Below are 17859 nucleotides of genomic sequence, written 5' to 3'. Positions count from 1 at the left end.
ACCAGGATAAGCAAATTTAAGTGTGTCAAACTTGTTGTTGCCGGGGGAGAATAAATTTTGAGCCTAACCATGAAGACCAAGGTTGTATTAATTGTCCAACCTAGAACCACAGAGCTTTATGTAGAACTTCTGAGTGTTAAAATTCAATTCAAAGTCTTAGCAAGTATCTTGTTAATTGCATGATCTTGCTGATTGTTATCAGCATTAAACTGAATAAACAGGAGAAGTCCATCACTGGTATAACTAGAAGGAGTAGTAAGAATAGGCACACATCTCTTTCCAGCAGCAGCAAATCTTTTCAGATACTTAATTGGTCACTTTGGTTGATAATGTTCACTGTTTAAAAGAAACTTCCAGAATTGCTAAAGACTGGAGAAATGAAAAGTAAAATTTAACTGCAGCAGAACAGGTTTAACTTTAGGTAAGGGCTCTAGTTAGCTTAGACAAATTGGTAAAATGCCAAAATTTAAAATGAAGCATTAGCAGCTTAATTAAGTACAAGACACTGATTTTTACAAATCCTTTAGTTTTCACTTTAATCGATGTTTTGTCTTTGAAAGAGAGGCAAGCTGCCACTGGCCCATCAAACTGTAGGAGAAATATAATCAGCCCCACTGTTATGCAAATAATTTGGCAAGATAAAATGACAAATAATACCCTACAAAGCTTGTGCAATTGGTAGTCTCTGGAGTAATCTGCATAACTGCTCACCCTTTGGTAAAGGACACCGAGCTTTTACAGTTTTTGATTGAATGGACTTTTAATAGTTAAAAATTAAACCTTCAAAAGGACTGTAAGCACATGTGACAGGAGTGTTGGAACTGATACGTGGGCTGGATTTGTTTGTGCGGGACAATTCTTGGTTGGCAGTGTTTCTTTTGGGAGGGTGTTCATTGTGTCTTAAGCACGTGTGGGGTGGGATGAGAGTGGGGACAGGCTTTTTCCTGAGTTTGTGTATGCCAGGTGCTCCTCTGAGGAGAGCTCTAAAGGTAACAGCCATGTTCTACTCTAAAAATGCCAGAGCAAGTGGGCATACTGATATGTGGGAAGGTAGAGCCATAACCAAAAATACTAGATCTTGGGTAGCACCTGAACAAGGTAATTAGTGAGAAAGAGGAGGAATTTGCAAGCAAAAGGAGAGTTAAAAGCTCTAGATATAATCAGCAATTTCTCCTGTGGTCTGTTGCTGGATCAGCTGAGGGAGTCTGGTGGAAGACTCTTCTTCCCTGCCCACTGTGCCCCAGAAGCAGGTGGGAACATTCTTAATTTTGCTCTGAGGTATTGCAGTTGCTGTTTTCTAATAATTTAAGAAGGAATCTGGATTTTTATTGTAAGAATCCAGAGTAAATCAAGATCAAGCCCATCATTACTGGGTAAAAAGCTGTAATATCAATTCCAATTTTGAAGAAATATTTTGAAGCAATAGAGTTAGTTGGATGGTTTAGTCACTTAAAAGGGGCTTGGCCAAGACATTGTAGGAATGAGTTTGTGGATTTATTGTCTTTTTTCCTGTGCTACTTCTGATTCACTATGTGATCTAAGCATTTCTTTTAGTGTCTCAGCTGCATCTATGTGTAAAACTCCATGTAGCCATATTACAGGTTGTTGTGTTCTCAATGCTCACAGATGATTTTAGCTCTTTGTAATATAGAAACATAAAGTTACTACACAGAAAAATATGTGCACTAATGATGTTCAAAAATGAATTCATGTGTTTGTTAATGTTTGTAAAGCATAGATCCAATCAAATCAACCTTTAACTCTGGGTAAAGTAGGCATAAAGGAATTCTGCTATTTCCTACAGGCTCTTCTCAAATCATTAATATGCACATTGGAGATTTAAAATTCCTGGTTTGAATTATAACTTTAATAATTGGCTTTGGAAGCCTAACTGGAAAGATATGGGACACGTGAGCCCAACTTCATAATTCTCTTGGGGATGTATACCCTATGAAGACCCAATTGAAAGCAGCAATTGGTGGTTTGAAGAGAAGGGTTTCTGTATGTAGAGTTTTAGGATTTTTTTTCAGGAAGCAGTTCAGTTGACCAAAACTACCCTTGGTAGTGCTCTGATGGTTCCTCTGTGATGATGCTGTTCTAACAGCTGTGTACAGTCATAGCTTTGAAGTCTCTGCTGTAGTTGGTTTATATGTATCAGCTACATCTGGTGTGTAACAGTATGAATAAATGCACAGAAGCCTTTTGGTTCTTGATAATTCTGCTATTCTTTTTGGCCAAGAATTTTTCCATGCAATGTTTTCTTTGACAAAATGTCAATATTCTTGCATGCACTCTTTCATCTGTAAGGTATAACTTTTGGCCTGTACTAGGTACAGGATAGATAAATTGGGTTCCAGTAAGGTGGCTTTAAGTTTATTGTTCATATCCTATTAATTTCAAATCCACACTAGGAGTATACAAAAGGATTGTGCTGTGAATGGGATGTCTCCTTTGGTTTGCCAATTTATAAACATTTCCTGTAATTATGATTACTTGTACAAACTTTCCAGAATTGCACATTTGACAGTATACCATTGAGTCATTCGAGGCATCTTATTATATGAGTCAGTCAGAGCAGAAATCTTACTTGCTTTGTTTCTGGTGTACACTTTGAAGGATTGGTCTGTGACGTGTAGGATCCCACATCTGACTTTACAGTTCCTCTGCCACGTCTGTTTCCCAGATTGGTTTTGTCATTGTGGGATTGCATAATCTACTTTGAAAGAGGAATGTGCTGTTTCCAAATTCTCCTTGCATCCCCAGTTAACCTTCGTGGCATCTTTCACTCTGTTCCAGTGGATGTGGAGGTGACACTCCAGTCCCCTGCTTTCCAGCAGCCAGCGGGTTCACTGAGACTCAATCTCCCCACCAGTACTGGACTTGGGCCATGCTGGCAATCCACAAACCTCACACACATTCCTTGCAGTGGTGGCTGTGGAGGGTTAGAGATGCTGCCTTGCTCCTTAAAAGCATGGGGCCCATGTTTGGAGGAGAGGGAAACAGGTGTGGCAGAAAAACTTATGGCCAGCTAGAGACACACCGAAGGGAGATGAAGAAGAGATCCCTGTGCCCTTTGGGCTCCCACTGCACTGGTTTGACTTAAGCATTTTGTGGCGTGGGCTGAGATAGGAGGGGAAGCTGTAACTGGGAAAGGTGTGTTTTATTAGAAGTTTTTGTCTGGGATTAGAGAAATCACAGCTGGCTCTGAATTTCTCCTTTCTAATTGTATGCATATTGGAAAAGTAACAGAGGCTGGGCAAAACAGATATGGATGCTTCATTTTGGGGTTACCTGTCTAGCAGAGCAGTGACCTCAGGCATAAAGTTAATGAAATTAGATCTGTATAAAAAGTGAGAAGCTCATTTAGGATCTGCTGCTGTTTTAGGCCTGAAAAGCTTGTTGTCATCAAGCTACTTGCTCTAACAAATAGAAAAACAGTGAAGTATTTTGGATTGTAGACATTTTTCTATAGATTACTAAGAGGATCTAGGGTGGCAAGAAAACCAAAGTTAACCATTATTTGTTTGGCAGAGACCATCTCTCTTCCTCGAGTGAGAGAGGACAGCAGGAGCCTCTCTGTTTTCTCCCTCTCCAGCGGGAAACAAGGCACTCTGTGTCTCTGCTATTTCTGCTCTGTCTGTGTCTCTGGAGCTCTCCACCTTGGTTTTGGTCCTGACTTGTTGGGAATGTAGTTCTGGTACTTTTGTTAAAGGGTGCCAGATAAGAGGTACCACACAAGGTGAAACATGCCAGTTGCTGCAGCTCCTGTAGGTGGTGGCTGAGCTGCAAAAGTGTCCATGCAGGATTGCCACCTGCAGGACGCTCAGGCTGGAGGAAACCAGCTGGCTTGATCCTGGAATGCAGGAACACAGCTGCAAGGAGAACCCACTTGTCCACACCAAGAAGCTACTGACTATCCCTCTAGGCTCTTTTCTGCAACCAAGTCTCCTCTACACTAAAGCCAGAAATAGGAGGTGCAGAGGAGCACTACATAGCCAAGGATGGAGGTCTGCTGCCTTTATTCTCAAGGAAGTCAAGAAGGGTAATGAATCCAGTGTTTGATTCAATGGACCAAGTCTAACTGGGGCCTGGGATGATACTCTGCCTGATGGACATACCTGTGGATTCTTCATTCTGATGATCATGTTCTTGGCCAGTTTCCTAGGTTCCTAAGCTGCTTAGGAAGTACTACAGGGCTCACATATTAAGGTTGGAGTTGGTCAGGTAAATCCTTTATGCTGACATAGAAGCCTAGGTGAGGAATATTCAGCTGAGTAGAAAAGCTGACTGGGAGCTGTAACTTGTTTTGTTATGGGTAAAAGTACTGGCAAGAGAAAGACTTTAATTGGGGTTAAAAGCATAGATACAAGGGAGGGCTTATTTTTTTTTTTTTTTTCAGATGCTGAAGACTAAGAACCACAAGAGGAAAACAATGGACTAATCAAAGTACAGGCAATGGAGAAGTTCTGAATGGATAGCATGGTACCGGTTCACTTTGCACCAAATGGAAGAAGCTGGTTATACTTCAAATGAGGAAACTAAAGTTACTAGCTGAGGAAAAGAAGTGCAGAGAATCTGTCAAAATCCTGTGTGTGTTAGGAGCACTTCTGATTTAAAAAAAAACTGGATTTCTTTCATGGAAGAGGAACCAGCTGACAATAAAAGAACAGAAGTTAATTCCAGTGAATGCAGTCATTTAACATTTCCTGAGGAGACCTCAGTGTCATAGGAGCAGGAGGCAAAACAGTAGAATCATGTCTGATGAATATCTAATAAGATATTAAGTGTAAGTACCTTGTTACTTAGGTGCCTAAATTCTTGCTGTTTAAACATACTGATCAAAGAGGTGCTTCTGCAGTCAGTCTTTTTTAAACCGAATATGCTTTTTGTATGTTCACAACAGACCTGAATACATGTGCTTGCACCATGTTTTTAGCCTATCTGGGCAGATTTTGGCTGCTGTTAGACTGCCTTAACAATACCCAGCAGTAAGGGAAAGGAAATTTTTGTTGATAAAATGTGAATGATGAGATGCACAGCAAAAAAAACCCGAAAAAACCAAACAAACAAAAAAAACCCCAACAACAACACAAGCCACAACACCTTATTCAACAGTTTGAAAAAGTCAAATAGAAGATATTGCTCTGTTTAACATGGTCCTTGGGAAGCACAGCCCAGGAGAATAAAATTAAATGAGGGAAAGATATTCAAGCAATAATAATGGAGCAGTAAGCCAGCCTTGAGTCTTTAAGCTGCAGAGCAGAATTAGGCAACAGAACAGGGAGCAAATATAAGGAAGGGAAATATGTCGTCACCTTTCCAGACAAACAACCTGTATCACCCTTCTGCTGGCAGTATGGTCAGAAGTTGAGGCAGCAGTGATCCACTGTGGAGTGTGATTCTGCAGTCTAGCATTGCTTCTGCACTCAGACATGGGCTGAAGAGTCTGAAACACATGGCACGAGTCCTGAATCAATTTGAGTTTTCAGTGGAGATACACAGGATTTTGGCACAGATATAGTAGTCAGATCAATTCAAGAAATTCCTTCAGGAAATTGTCAAAACCTATTTATTATTATTCTGTTTACATACTTCAAAGGAACTTTTGAAGTCATGGTTCTGTCTGAATCAAAGACAAAGTGGATTCTGAGTAAAAGCTCAACTGAAGATGGTTAAGAGTCATGATCTTAAGATAATTATTATGGAGGAGCTAGACTAAAAGCTGAAGAAATGAAAAAAAGGAAATACTAAGATTCATCTATCCCAGCCTTTCCTTTCTTGCACCTGGAAGTTCTGTGGTTCTACATGGGAAACTGAAAATACCTGGTCATAATCATAGATGAGATGTCTGACTGTGTGAACGCTGTAACCCCTGCTTGGCTTAGTCTGTGGAAATATTTATGCAGAAAGTCTCCTGTTGAACTTGGGTGCATTCAGCTCAGTGTAGTGCTGCCTCCAAGAGTGCTGTAAATTCAGTTTGCCTCTTGTGGAGCTGCTTGGCCCAGGCTGAAAGCCATGCTACCTAAGAGAAGGCTTAAAATGCAGAATATGGCATCAAATGAGTGTCCTCTGACATCTCGGTGGAAAAAATGCTGTACACCTCTTTTAACTTCATCACTTGGTACCCATTCATCAGAGCATTGTCATCTTTTCAGACAATGTTGTCTGCCTGTGCTTTTCCAAGTGTGGGGGTTTGTCCTGTTAAAGTAGGTGTCATCTGAAGTGAGTTTACTTTTCCTGGAGGAAAGGGAGTTCCTGTGCATTGCCATAACTTGGCAACCTCATTCTAACTCTCATTTCTGTACCCCGAAGGTGCTTATTTAAAACACTGTGTGAGATGTGGGATAAACAGATCAACAGTTTAATAGCTCTGATGTGTGCAGTGATCTTCACACATACTTAACATGGAAAGGCTTAAAAAGGGAAATGCTAAACTTCGTTTTGAATTTTTCATTAGGAGTCAGTGAAGAGGGTTATAAAGTCCCACCCAGCAAAAGTGACAAGAGCTTGCTTTCTCCAGGCAAGGAAATGAATACTCTCAATTGTGTGATGATACTCAAATGATTAAATAGCATACTTAGTCTATGAGTTGTCTCAGTCTTCTTAGTGGATGAGAGGCTGTAGATGGATAAAAATCCTGTCAGGATGGCTGGGCCCAGAGAGTGGTGGTGAAAGGAGTTAAATCCAGCTGGTGCCCAGTCACAAGTGGTGTTCCCCCGGGCTCAGCACTGGGGTCAGCCCTGTTTCATGTTTTTATCGATGATCTGGAAGAGGGGATTGAGTGCACCCTTAGCCAGTTTGCAGGTGACACCAAGCTGGGTGGGACTGTTGATCTGCTGGGGGAGTGGGAAGTCTCTGCAAAGGGATCTGGACAGGTTGGATTGCTGGGCTGAGGTAGGCTGTATAGATTCAATAAGTTGAAGTGCCAGTCCTGCATTTGGGTCACAACAACCCCAGGCATCACTACAGGCTAGGGGCAGAGTGGCTAGAAAGATGCCTGGTGAAAAGGGTCCTGGGAATGCTGGTTGATAATGGCTGGATGTGAGCTGGCAGCGTGGCCAAGAAAGCCAATGGCATCCTGGTCTGTATCAGCAAGAGTGTGGCCAGCAGGACCAGCAGTGATTGTCCCTATATATGTGGCACTGGTGAGGCCACACCTCAAATTCTGTGTTCAGTTCTGGGGCTCTCACTACAAGAAACATGTGGAGGGGGCTGGAGGGACTCCAGAGAAGAACAATGGAGCTGGAGAAGGGTCTGGAGCACAAGTCTGATGAGGAGCAGCTGAGGGAGCTGGAGGTGCTTAGCCTGGAGAGGAGGAGGCTCAGGGCAAACCTTACTGTTTCTACAATTACCTGAAAAAGTAGCCAGGTGGGTGTCAGTCTCTCTTCCTGACACAGGACAGGAGGAAATGGCCTCAAGTTGCACCAGGAAGGTTTAGATTGGATGAATTTCTTTCATGGAAAGGGTTGTCAAGCCTTTGGAACAGATTGCCCAGGGAGGTGGTTGAATCACCATCCCTGGAGATATTTAAAACATCTGTGGATGTAGCACTCAGAGACATGGGTTAGTGGTGGACTTGGCAGTGCTGAATTAACAGTTGGACTTGATGATCTCAGAAGTCTTTTCCAACCTAAACAATTGTATGATTTTACAATTGTATGTAATAGTCAGTCATAATTGTTTGGAAACTTTTTGTGTTGGGGAAAGCACTTGTAGAAGTTTGCGTTATTAATGCATCAGGAACAAATTGCTGAAATAATTTGTGAAGAATTTTTTTAAATAGGAAGCTTGCAGGAAAACTGTCATCTTCTTACCAGAACATAAATTGAAGGAAAAAAAAAGGTTATATCATTCATTTATCCTAGTTTATCTAGATTGCCAGATCTTGTATCCTTTTTAGTTATTGCAATGTAGTAAATAAACAACTATTGTTGTGTTGTCTTTTTTGTTGAAGTTCAATATTAGTAATGCTGTGTGGTAGAATGTCAATGGGTAATTTACAAAATATTTTTATTTTTTCTAGTGTAGGAGTTCCACATTTTAAATCAAATTTCCCCTATGCTATGTCTATTTTTCCCATGTTTTCCATTTCATGTATGAAAAGTAGAAGAGGCCCATCAGCTTGCTGGGTGAACTCTGGGTGTCCCAATGTAACATATCTCAGTTGCATAAATGGATTTTGTAATCTTTTGCTCTGTTGCTTGCACAATGTGGATTAAGTTAATTATTTATAGCTTGTCAGGGCAGCTTTTGAAGTGTCCTGTCAGTGCAAGAGAAGTTCTATTGCACAGGAAACCATCCTAATCTGCCTTGTCAGTCTGGGCAGGGCCAGAAGACTTTTTAATAGATAGCCAAAATAATTTAACGATCTTTTTCTTTTCCCCAAAGAATTTATTGCATTTGTCCCATCAAATAATTTTTATTTGCTAATTTTTATTTCTGAAATTTAAATTTTTTTGGTTAATTTTCCCTTTAAAAGTGTCTCTGGCCTTCCCTAGCCATTTCTCTTTCCAGGTCCTGGTTGTTTCAGCTTTTGGTGGTTATTTTACCTCTGTGTCTCTCTCATGGCCCTTGGAAGAGCAGGTGCTCCCAGGCTGGAGAGTTGAGCCCATGTCAAGCTGGAAAGAGCAGTGACTGAGCTGAGGTAGGGACAGGGGTCACTGAGGCTCCATAGAGTGTTGGTCCTTGCTCACCATTATCCCTGATACAAGCAGTGGGATGTCTGGCCTTTTTGCAGGTCCTCTCTTCTTTTCAAGTCTGCTTCTGGGAAGATTCCCTGCATTTAAGCTGGTCTGCACCAAGTCAGCCTGGAGCAGTGGTGATTGTCCCTATCCCAGTGCTGGTGTCCTGCTGAAGGCTGTGAGTGACCAGAGCAGGATGGGAGGAGAAATACCCTGCTGGTGCCCCATCAGCCATCCCTGCCTGCCCTCACTGGGAGCAGAGCCCAGGCACTGCCTGCCAGGCCCTTGCCCTCCCCTGCAGTCCTGCTGCTGAGCTCTCCAGCTGACCAGCCCTGGGATCCTCTCCCTCTCCTCACCCAATAGGGGCCTGCTTTTTCTTGAGTCACTGATAAGTCGTGTTTTTCACAAATAAGCAGACCCGGACCATGAAAGCTCTAAAATTGTTTTTCCCTTTCATTTATGCTCAATGTCATGTCACCTTTCTGCATCCAAACCTCCCCTGATGCTGATGTAGGGAAGGTATCAGGGACTATTATGTTTTTTTTCTTACAAGGTGAAGTTAGGAGACCCGAGAAACTCAAAGCATGGGAAAATATAAAAACAAAGAGTTCATCAACAGTGCCCCAAAACTGCTGGGTACTTAATTTTATCTATGTGGTTTTTTAATGAGTTGTTTTATTGTTAATTGTTTTTTATTTAACCATTCCATTTATATCTTAGAAGACTGAAGCATTTGTTAAGAGTCCGTACTCACTGGAACTCTTTAGCCAAATAAGATATAACAGGCATATTGGAGTTGTGATAAGACAATATGCTTTTAACTCTCTAAACTCTCCTGCCCTTGGAAATTCACTGGATTATGCCTTGTAGAATAAACTACTTTATAGTTGTTTCTTCTTCCAGAATACAAAACAAAGCACTCTTCCATTAAAATTACTAGTACTTTTGTTATTCTTCAAGCTTATGTTGTTTTTGTGCCTCTCAGGTCAGTGTGGAAAAGCAGTCTAATATGTTTACTTTTGCTTAATTCATCTTACTTTGACTTTGCATCATGTTTTCCAGGACATCAGTCCTGAGAACTGTAAACAAAGTGAAGATATGTACATGTTATGTTTCAATAAACAGGGTACAAGTTGTGGGTCCAGATTCTAGTTTCACTGAAAGCAGTGGGTGGTTTCTCACTACATGGAATTATTCAGAAAGCATTTGATGTTTATTTGACTTCTCTCTCACTGAGTGTAGCGAGAAAAGAGCTCAGCACTGAGTACCCTTGAACATTTCACCCTTGGTGTCATCACTGTTTGTCCTGCTGTTTGGGAAGGTTGTCCAGCTTTTGTACAGCAGTAATTTCTTTTCTAAGGTGAAACTAACTTTTTTTTATCCACATAGAATTGGGAAGTGTAATGTTAGTATAACAGACTGGCTTTTAAAGAATCTTCATTTTATAAGGATGGCTATGTACACTTTAAAGAATGTAAAAGTAGATATAAAATGACAATGTCTCTTTTTTTTTTTTTGTCTAAGTATTTGTTCTATTCATAGACAAGTGGAGACTACTCAATACATTACTCCAGTAGATGGATCAGAGAGGGCCAGCTTGGTTCAGGTCTTCGTTTTGTAAAGGAATAGGCAAGTATAAGAAATGGCACCAGCCTTTGAAGAATAAAATACAGGTTCTGGAGCAGTATCTAGTGAAAACCTGTCTAGCATCACATTTAGCTGTTTCTAAAGTAATTATCATCACATCTCTAACTGGCTGCCACTCCATCTTATGTGTCTTCTGATAGTTTGTGGTTCTTTCCCTATTCTGTAGCTGCTCTGTCTAAAGGGGAAATGGCAGAGCAGGGAATAACAGTCTAGGATCTTGTTCCTCATCTTTGTTCACCATCACTGTAAATGTGGCTGGCAGCAATAACCTTCTGAATTAAGGAGATTAAATTGGAACAAGTAATTACTAGAAACATATATTTGCTGACCAGAGCAACAGATCGATTCACTAAATAAAGATCTTTCTACTGTGCACAGCTGTGATGATTGAAAAAAGAGAGTATTTCAGATGACCATTAAAGTTCCTCAGGATGTGGGTAATTGGTATCAATAGCTTGGTGGAAATGATGCTGGAATCCTGTCAGTTTTACTTGGGGTATTTCAGCTCTCAGTGCTGGCTACTGTTTGCATCTCTGTACTTAACACTCTGTAAGACATAGAACATGCAGAAGGTTGAATGTTACAGGTTCCACACTAGTCCCTTCTAAAAGCTATTATCTGCTGTGTTAATTACAACCATAAAAATAGTAAGAAAATAACTAGGTCTTTCCTCTGGGCTATCTTAGCTTTTTTTTTTTTTTTTTTTTTTTTTTTTTTTTTTTTTTTTTTTTTTTTTTGTTATAGATCACAAGCTTTATGACACAGAAATTAGATTATCCCCTTTGTATCTCAACTATTCTATTGGGGTGATAAACCAAATTATATTTTAGGACCACTGTGCAGCTGCTCTGGGACAGAAATGCTTTTATGTATGTAATCCAATAGAATTGGAACTATTATGGTCTTTAAGGAGAGATGGATTCGAAGTTCTGAATTCCACTCCACTGTGTTTTTGTTTATAAGGGAATAAAACCTTTTTTTGTGTTGTCTTAACAAAGTGGGTAGTGTTGGCTCCTTTAACCACTTAAATTGAGTTGCTCTTCTAGAGCTGATTTATCTCCTGGAAGGATCACTGAAAAACCATTGCAAAGAAATCACAGGTTTACGCAGCAGAAGCCAGACAGGTGTGATTGGACATTCCTGTATTGCTATCGATAGAGATAATAGAGCAGAAAACAAGTAGCAGTCTGGTATCAATTCCTGCATTGCTGTCCTTGTTAACCCTTAGGACACAACTTCCCTTGTCCTGGGAAAAGAAAATTTGAGAATTTCTGTATACACACATCTTTATCTTACTCTTTCACCATTTTTCTGAAGTATTTTTCTAATCTGTTTAGTTAAAGCCCATCTTGTCATCTTAATTTAACAAGGTTGTTAATCATGTTTACATTAAGATACATCATCAGCATTCTCCTGAAAGTACAGGTATATCTGCACTCTAGTGAGGTGTCTTCATTAGTCATAGTGGGTATTTTATTGCAACAGCCTCTAATTATTTTGTCAGTAAATATCAAAACCTCAGAGTGCCTACTTGAATGATGTAAAGTAGCCTCCTGCCAACCCAAGAAAACTATCAGCTGTACCTTTTGTTCTCATATATAATAATATTGGATATAAAATGACAGTGGGAGAAGCCTTTTTTATTAGAAAAGGAAGCCACACCAATTCAGAAGGTAGATGAAAACTTTGTGGTATCTCTTATCAGGTGGAATAAAGAGCAGTCATGGTAAAGGATCAGAAATATTTGAGATCTGCAAGTTCATCATGCAAGTATTTGAAGAAGCACAATGGAAGCAATATATTAATCTTTCTTTTAACTGTTTTCCAATGGAATTCCTGAAAAGTGGAAGTAACTTGTTCTTCAGGAATTAGAAAGCTTTGGGAATGATGGTATAGGACTTCTGTTCAGTGCTCTTAAATGTTCATATGTGGAGCTATCGCTGAAAACAATGAGTCTGACTATGAGGTACTTCTGTTTGAAATTAATTCAGGCAATTAAAAATATATCTTCTGAGTTATCAGAGATTCAAAGACACATTTTAGATGTACATCATTATAGACTTTCTACGTACAGTCAGCTTGCTTCCCTGTCCATTCTTAATAAACTAAATTTGACACTATGAAGGCTCTTTTACTTCAAGTTGAGACTGTAGGATATTGGGAACATGGCTTTAGAAAATCTGTCTTGTGGACACTAGGTAGGATTGGAGGGGAAACACAGGACTTGAAGTAATTTAAGTTTCAAATTCTGCAACATGTGCTTAAGATATTATCCAGTTTGTAGGCTGTTCAATTTTCAGTTTTTAAGCAGTTCATCTTTTTGTCATGCATTGCTTCTCTTGGAAGGGCATTCCTTAATGTGCATGGCTTTTCTAATTTTCACCTTAAATGATGCATGCTGGGTTTATAGCAACTGCTTTTGAGCCAGAACTATCTTTTTCTTTCCTGCCTGATTTTTATGGTCTGTCACTATTGCTTAGTGGAAAATGATTTAGAATTAATTTGTTTTGAAGAGAAATCAAGAGTCTGGGGGATACAAGCTGGCCATGATGGCTGCAGTTTGAGACAACTGGTCTGTTTCAGTGATGATGATGGCATCTGCTGTCCTGCTCTGTGGTAATAATAAAACTCTTCTGAAAGCCTCTGTGGGACTGACTTGCCATGCTTGTCCAGTCTAGATAGGCCGTCTTAATGGCAGGAACTAGAAGGAAATCCCAGTACAAGGTACTAAGAAGTGCAGGTCTCTGTTTAGGCAGGGTCTGTGGAGAGAGGCAGACTTACATGGTTGGGGGATGCTTACAAGCTTTTGGCATACAAATCCGTCCTAGACAGAATGGTCAAATGTTTGGTTGACTCAAGAAAACCTTTTTGGTTCTTTGTTAGCAGAGGCAGCTGTGGAGGATTTCTTGTCTTTTGAGTGAACTGCCCATCAAAATACTACATTGTGAAATGAGATAAGGATTACCAGTGAGATACACAGGGCAGCCAGAGGATTTGTGCAGATGCCCAGGAGGGTTCAAAACAGTATATGTAATAGAGATTTACTTTATATAGCTGCTGTCAGAGTTTTGATAAGGAGCCACATGCTAGACTGCATCCTGTGTATAGACAAGAGAAAACTAGGTATTACCATCTCCCAAACAGAATTAAGTCATACCTTCAAAGGGGCAGAAGAAAACAAGCAAGGCAGACTTCTGTGTAGAGACTCTCTCCTATGAAGAAAAGCAGTGGAAAGTTAGCCATGAATGAGTATGGTATGGGAACTAGTTTTTACTTAATTAATCTGGCCCAGAAACTCTTACTTGCCCATGCAGGGATCTTGGAATATCATGGGATTATTAGATGCCAAAGAGACAGTGCTTTAGCAGCTGTTCAGAAGAATGAAGAGCCCTGTGTGGTTCTTGCAGCTGCTTCCTTCCCTTTTTCTACTTGGAACACCCACTGGAGACAATGCTTCCACCTGTGACAAGGGCAACAGCCTGTCTTTGTCTGCAAGTGAACTCTGCCTCCTTCTGGGACAGAGATATAATGTTTAAATACAAAAGATGCTCCTAAAATGTTAACAGAAGAAAAAGAAAGATGAAGAAGAAGGTATGATTTTATTGAGTTAAATCATCAGGATAGGTATAGGGAGTTTCTCTCACATGGTACCTGGAAGCAGGTAAAAGACAACTTAGATAGGTGTCAAGTTTGGTGCTGCTGAAGACAAGGAACACCCATTAACAAGCCTGCTTGAAAAGAAGTTGCTTTTCAGATATCTGAAACATCCTTTGTTTGGCCCACTGGAAGTAGGAAATGGAAGAAAGGCTGAATGAATTGAAACAAGTCATACTTTGCTAATTGTTGTGAACAATAGTGGCAACCAGGACTCCTCAACAGAAGGCTGAATTGGCTAACCTTGCTCTCATAGACTCATAGAGTGGTAGGACAAAGAAAAGAGCTATAATTTAACTCCACCCATCTCCAAAAGCAGGTGAATAGATCATAATTCATGCAATAAATCTGGACAATTAGACAATATTTGTACAATTAGAAGCTGAACACTGAATGATTAGTGATTCATTAATAATGAGCTAGTATCCACTCACAAACCTCGATGAGGAAATCAAATTTGTTTGCTTTGTGACAAGGATATTTTTCAAATCTCTATCTGTAACCAGAAAGGAATTTAGACACTTCATAAGAAAGTCCATGAATATATTTTTTTAATTTCTGAGAAATGCCTTTGAAAAAATGTGCAGTACCTTACTTTCATAATCATATGGGAATTTTATGTGGAGGGTTTTTTGGGTTTTGGTGTTTGGTTGGGGTTCTTTGGAGGGTTTTGTTATTGCAGAGTATTAAGTTTACTGTCTATCTTAGAATCCTAAATGGTTTTGTTTCTTTGAGCTCTTTTTGGAGACTTTGGCAATAAAGTATCAATGTCCCTATCCAGTAAGATAAAAGGCCCACTTCTTTCAGGAACCTGTCTTCACCAGAGACTGATAGGTGATGCCAAAGAGAAGAAGAAACATCCTCAGGTAACACACACTCTCTTTCTCAATCTAGAATCATTACTCTATGATGTTTTGTCTTTTTTTTAACTCATACAGAGAACACTCAGAACAAAATCCACAACCACGAATAGCTCTGAAAAGGCTCTAAAAAGGGATTTTTTTAAAGAAGTAAGAGATGGTGTGTACAGCTCTAATTAACCTCCTATGCCCTCATGTCTGACCCTGATAACAGCAGGTGGAGACCTCCTCTTGAGATCCATGAAGTGTTCAGTGTGTGCTCCAACAAAGGATACACAAGCCAACAGAAGAGGGGTTCCCAGAACTAAAGCAAACAGGTTGTTTTCACTTCAGGGAAAAGATGCTGTCCACAATGATTTAGAAACAGTGGTTCTAGAGGAGGAGTGGGCACACAGAGTGAGTGTGCAGACACTGGAAGCTTGATACAGGGGTTACTGCATTAAAGCACTGACTTGGGACTCTGTTTTCTTTTGTATTTGCTTTAAAAATTGCTCCTCATAAATCCCGTCATAGAATCCTCTTCAGAGCCACCTGTACTTTGTTCTTTCCTGTTTCCTGGAAGGGGAACATTAGAACAGAGCCACAAATCTTCTCACTTTTGTTTGTTTTAAATCTTCTCTTTTATTACCCCTGGAATTCTTTCCTTGTTGTACTTTCATCCATTTACCTAATTCTGGCAGTAAACTCCTGGCAGGAATGGTATTTCCATAAATTTCACTGTATTTATTGAGCTACACGTGATCATCTGCAGAACAGATTATTATTATGATGATGATTGCAACAGCCAGGTCTGCAGGATTAAACAGTCACAATGATGAAAGTCAGCTGCTTTTTAAAAAAATATGTATTCTTGACTAATACCAAATGCTTTCCGAGCTCTTTAGTGAGTGAATAAGACTGCAAGGAATTTTGTACTTCTTAAACATTCCCATCTCAGAGTTATGAATGGGTAAAGGGATGATTTCTAAAATGGGAAAGCTGCTAGACTTTATCTGACTGGTAAGTCAGAATACTTTGTCTCATAACTAGTTTTTGTTTGAGGAAAGTTTTCCATTTTAGCTCACTTAAGGGAGTTCTGGGTTGAGGGTTTTGTGAGTTGGCTTTTTTTAGCTTTCACTTTCTTTTCTCTAATTTCTGGTAATCCTCTGGACAAGTGATTTCAATAACACATGCTCTCATGCTCCAGAGTTATTTAGAGCACTAGGAAAATTACTGTTCTGTATGTCTTGGTTCTCTGCCTTTGAAATAGGTGTAGTAATAGACTGTTCCATCAGGGTGGTGAGAGAATGAGTGAATCTGGTGCTGTGACCAGTTTCTCTGTTGAGATGAGGTCTGAAGTTTTAAATTACCATGTAATCTATGTATAGAGATCATTATTATGGTTGTATTTATTTTTGTCTTATGTATATAGTAGGTTGATAGATCAAATTCCTGTGATGGAATATCACAAGGTGCTGTTTACTGATTTAGCAAAAAGCAATAGTTTACCTATAATGTTATCACCAAGGCTAGGAAGAAATTTGAGAATGGACTTCCTTATGAAAGCGATGATGTGATTGGAAGCGTTCTTTAAACCTAAGAACTGCATCGTGCATTATGGAAAGCATGGATTAGGAAACTAAACAAGTTTGATTTTGGTGTTAATGCTGTAATGGCTAGTTGCTTTAAGATTGCTTTAATAACACGTTACTTGTGGTTCTTTGTTATTTGTAATATTACAAAACTATTAATGAGTGGTAACCTTGTGTACACTAATTTTGAGATTGAAGCTTGCTACGTGAGGGTAGTGCTTGTGTAAATTTTGCACATAAATATAAAACAACAGAGCTTAAGACTACGTGGGGAAAAGTGTTTTTTCTAGTACTCTGATATTACAAAGTGGGAGGTACCAGACAATAGGTGTCAGCACTGGTTCAGCTATGCACAACTTCACTGAAAATATAGATTAAGGCAGCTGGTGTTGAGCACAAGTTTGCTGCTTCCAGCAAACTGAAATGCTTGTAAAAAAGTCTGAAACAGTGTTTGATACTTGTTATAAAATAGCTTTTCTAGGATATAGACTGGGAAACAGAATAAATGAGACAGAAGATAAAAGCTGGTAAAAATAATGTATGTATTGTATTCACTGTGACATGTTTCCATACTACTGAAGGAAAGACTGTTTCTGAAAATTGTAATTTAATTAGGTTTTGTGATCTCATGAATTATTCAGAGAGGTTCCTGAGAAGAAGACTTTGATATAGTGGTTTCCCAGGGATTTTAAAGCAATAATGAAAAAAGCTAATCAAAACTAATTGAAACTGAAGAAGGAAAGCAAAGTCACAAGAATCAGAATGGAGCAGATAGGATAAGGTACAGTGCTAGGAAACTTCCATGAAACTTTGGAACTGTGCTGTCTTGTGGTGGAACTTTAAACTAGAACTAGCAGTTTAGATATCTTGTTCATTAGACAATGCATGTCATATGCAGGGGCCTGTGTATGATTCTGCCAACACCTTTGGAAGAAAAAAACCAGGAAGACTTCATGCAAAAATATGTGGTTGTGTAATGGAGAAGCCAGAAGAAACCACCACCAGGGAAATGGAAGACGAAAAATCCTTGTTTTTCCTCCGTGTTTCACTAGCAACATGCACCTAGGAACCAGAATGTGAGGATTAAGGGAAAAACAGGTAAGACTAAATGCTCTGAGAGTCCAGTGTAAACATTAGGGTCATAGTCCAGCAACTCAAAAGAGGTGCTGGATCAGAGTGCCAGTTTTCTAGAATAGCTATTATGTGGATAAAAACATGCCTGTTTAAATTATGTCCTCCCAGGCAGAGGGTACTGTAGCATTAAAACTGTGAGGAAAAATAGTGAAATTGTCTTGCAGTCGGTCTACCGGCAGATGTGCACATATCAAGGAGTTTTTTAAATAAGCAGGTGCTGTCATTAGAGCCCTCTGCGTGAATGCCAGGTGTATGGCCGTGCACAGAACAAGGGGAACAGCTTTTTCTTGTCAATATTTGGTGAGGGATAAC

General features: G+C 39.7%; 1 protein-coding gene across 10 annotated transcripts in view; it reads left to right on the top strand.

The window, feature by feature from the left end:
- The window catches only part of XDH (xanthine dehydrogenase), a 107698-nt gene that overhangs the window by 42085 nt on the left and 47754 nt on the right, over nt 1-17859 (top strand). For 9 of the 10 annotated variants that reach the window (XM_088161094.1, XM_088161100.1, XM_088161102.1 and 6 more), the window contains one exon: nt 4400-4786. The gene's annotated coding sequence lies outside the window, so the exon portion shown is untranslated. Of the gene's footprint in view, nt 1-4399; nt 4787-17322; nt 17512-17859 lie in introns of those variants that run through there. The other variant, XM_088161104.1, reaches the window with a different exon arrangement.

This window comes from Sturnus vulgaris, chromosome 3, assembly GCF_052056855.1.
Source record: "Sturnus vulgaris isolate bStuVul1 chromosome 3, bStuVul1.hap1, whole genome shotgun sequence".
NCBI lineage: Eukaryota > Metazoa > Chordata > Aves > Passeriformes > Sturnidae > Sturnus > Sturnus vulgaris.
This window is presented reverse-complemented; position numbering and strand designations above follow the sequence as displayed.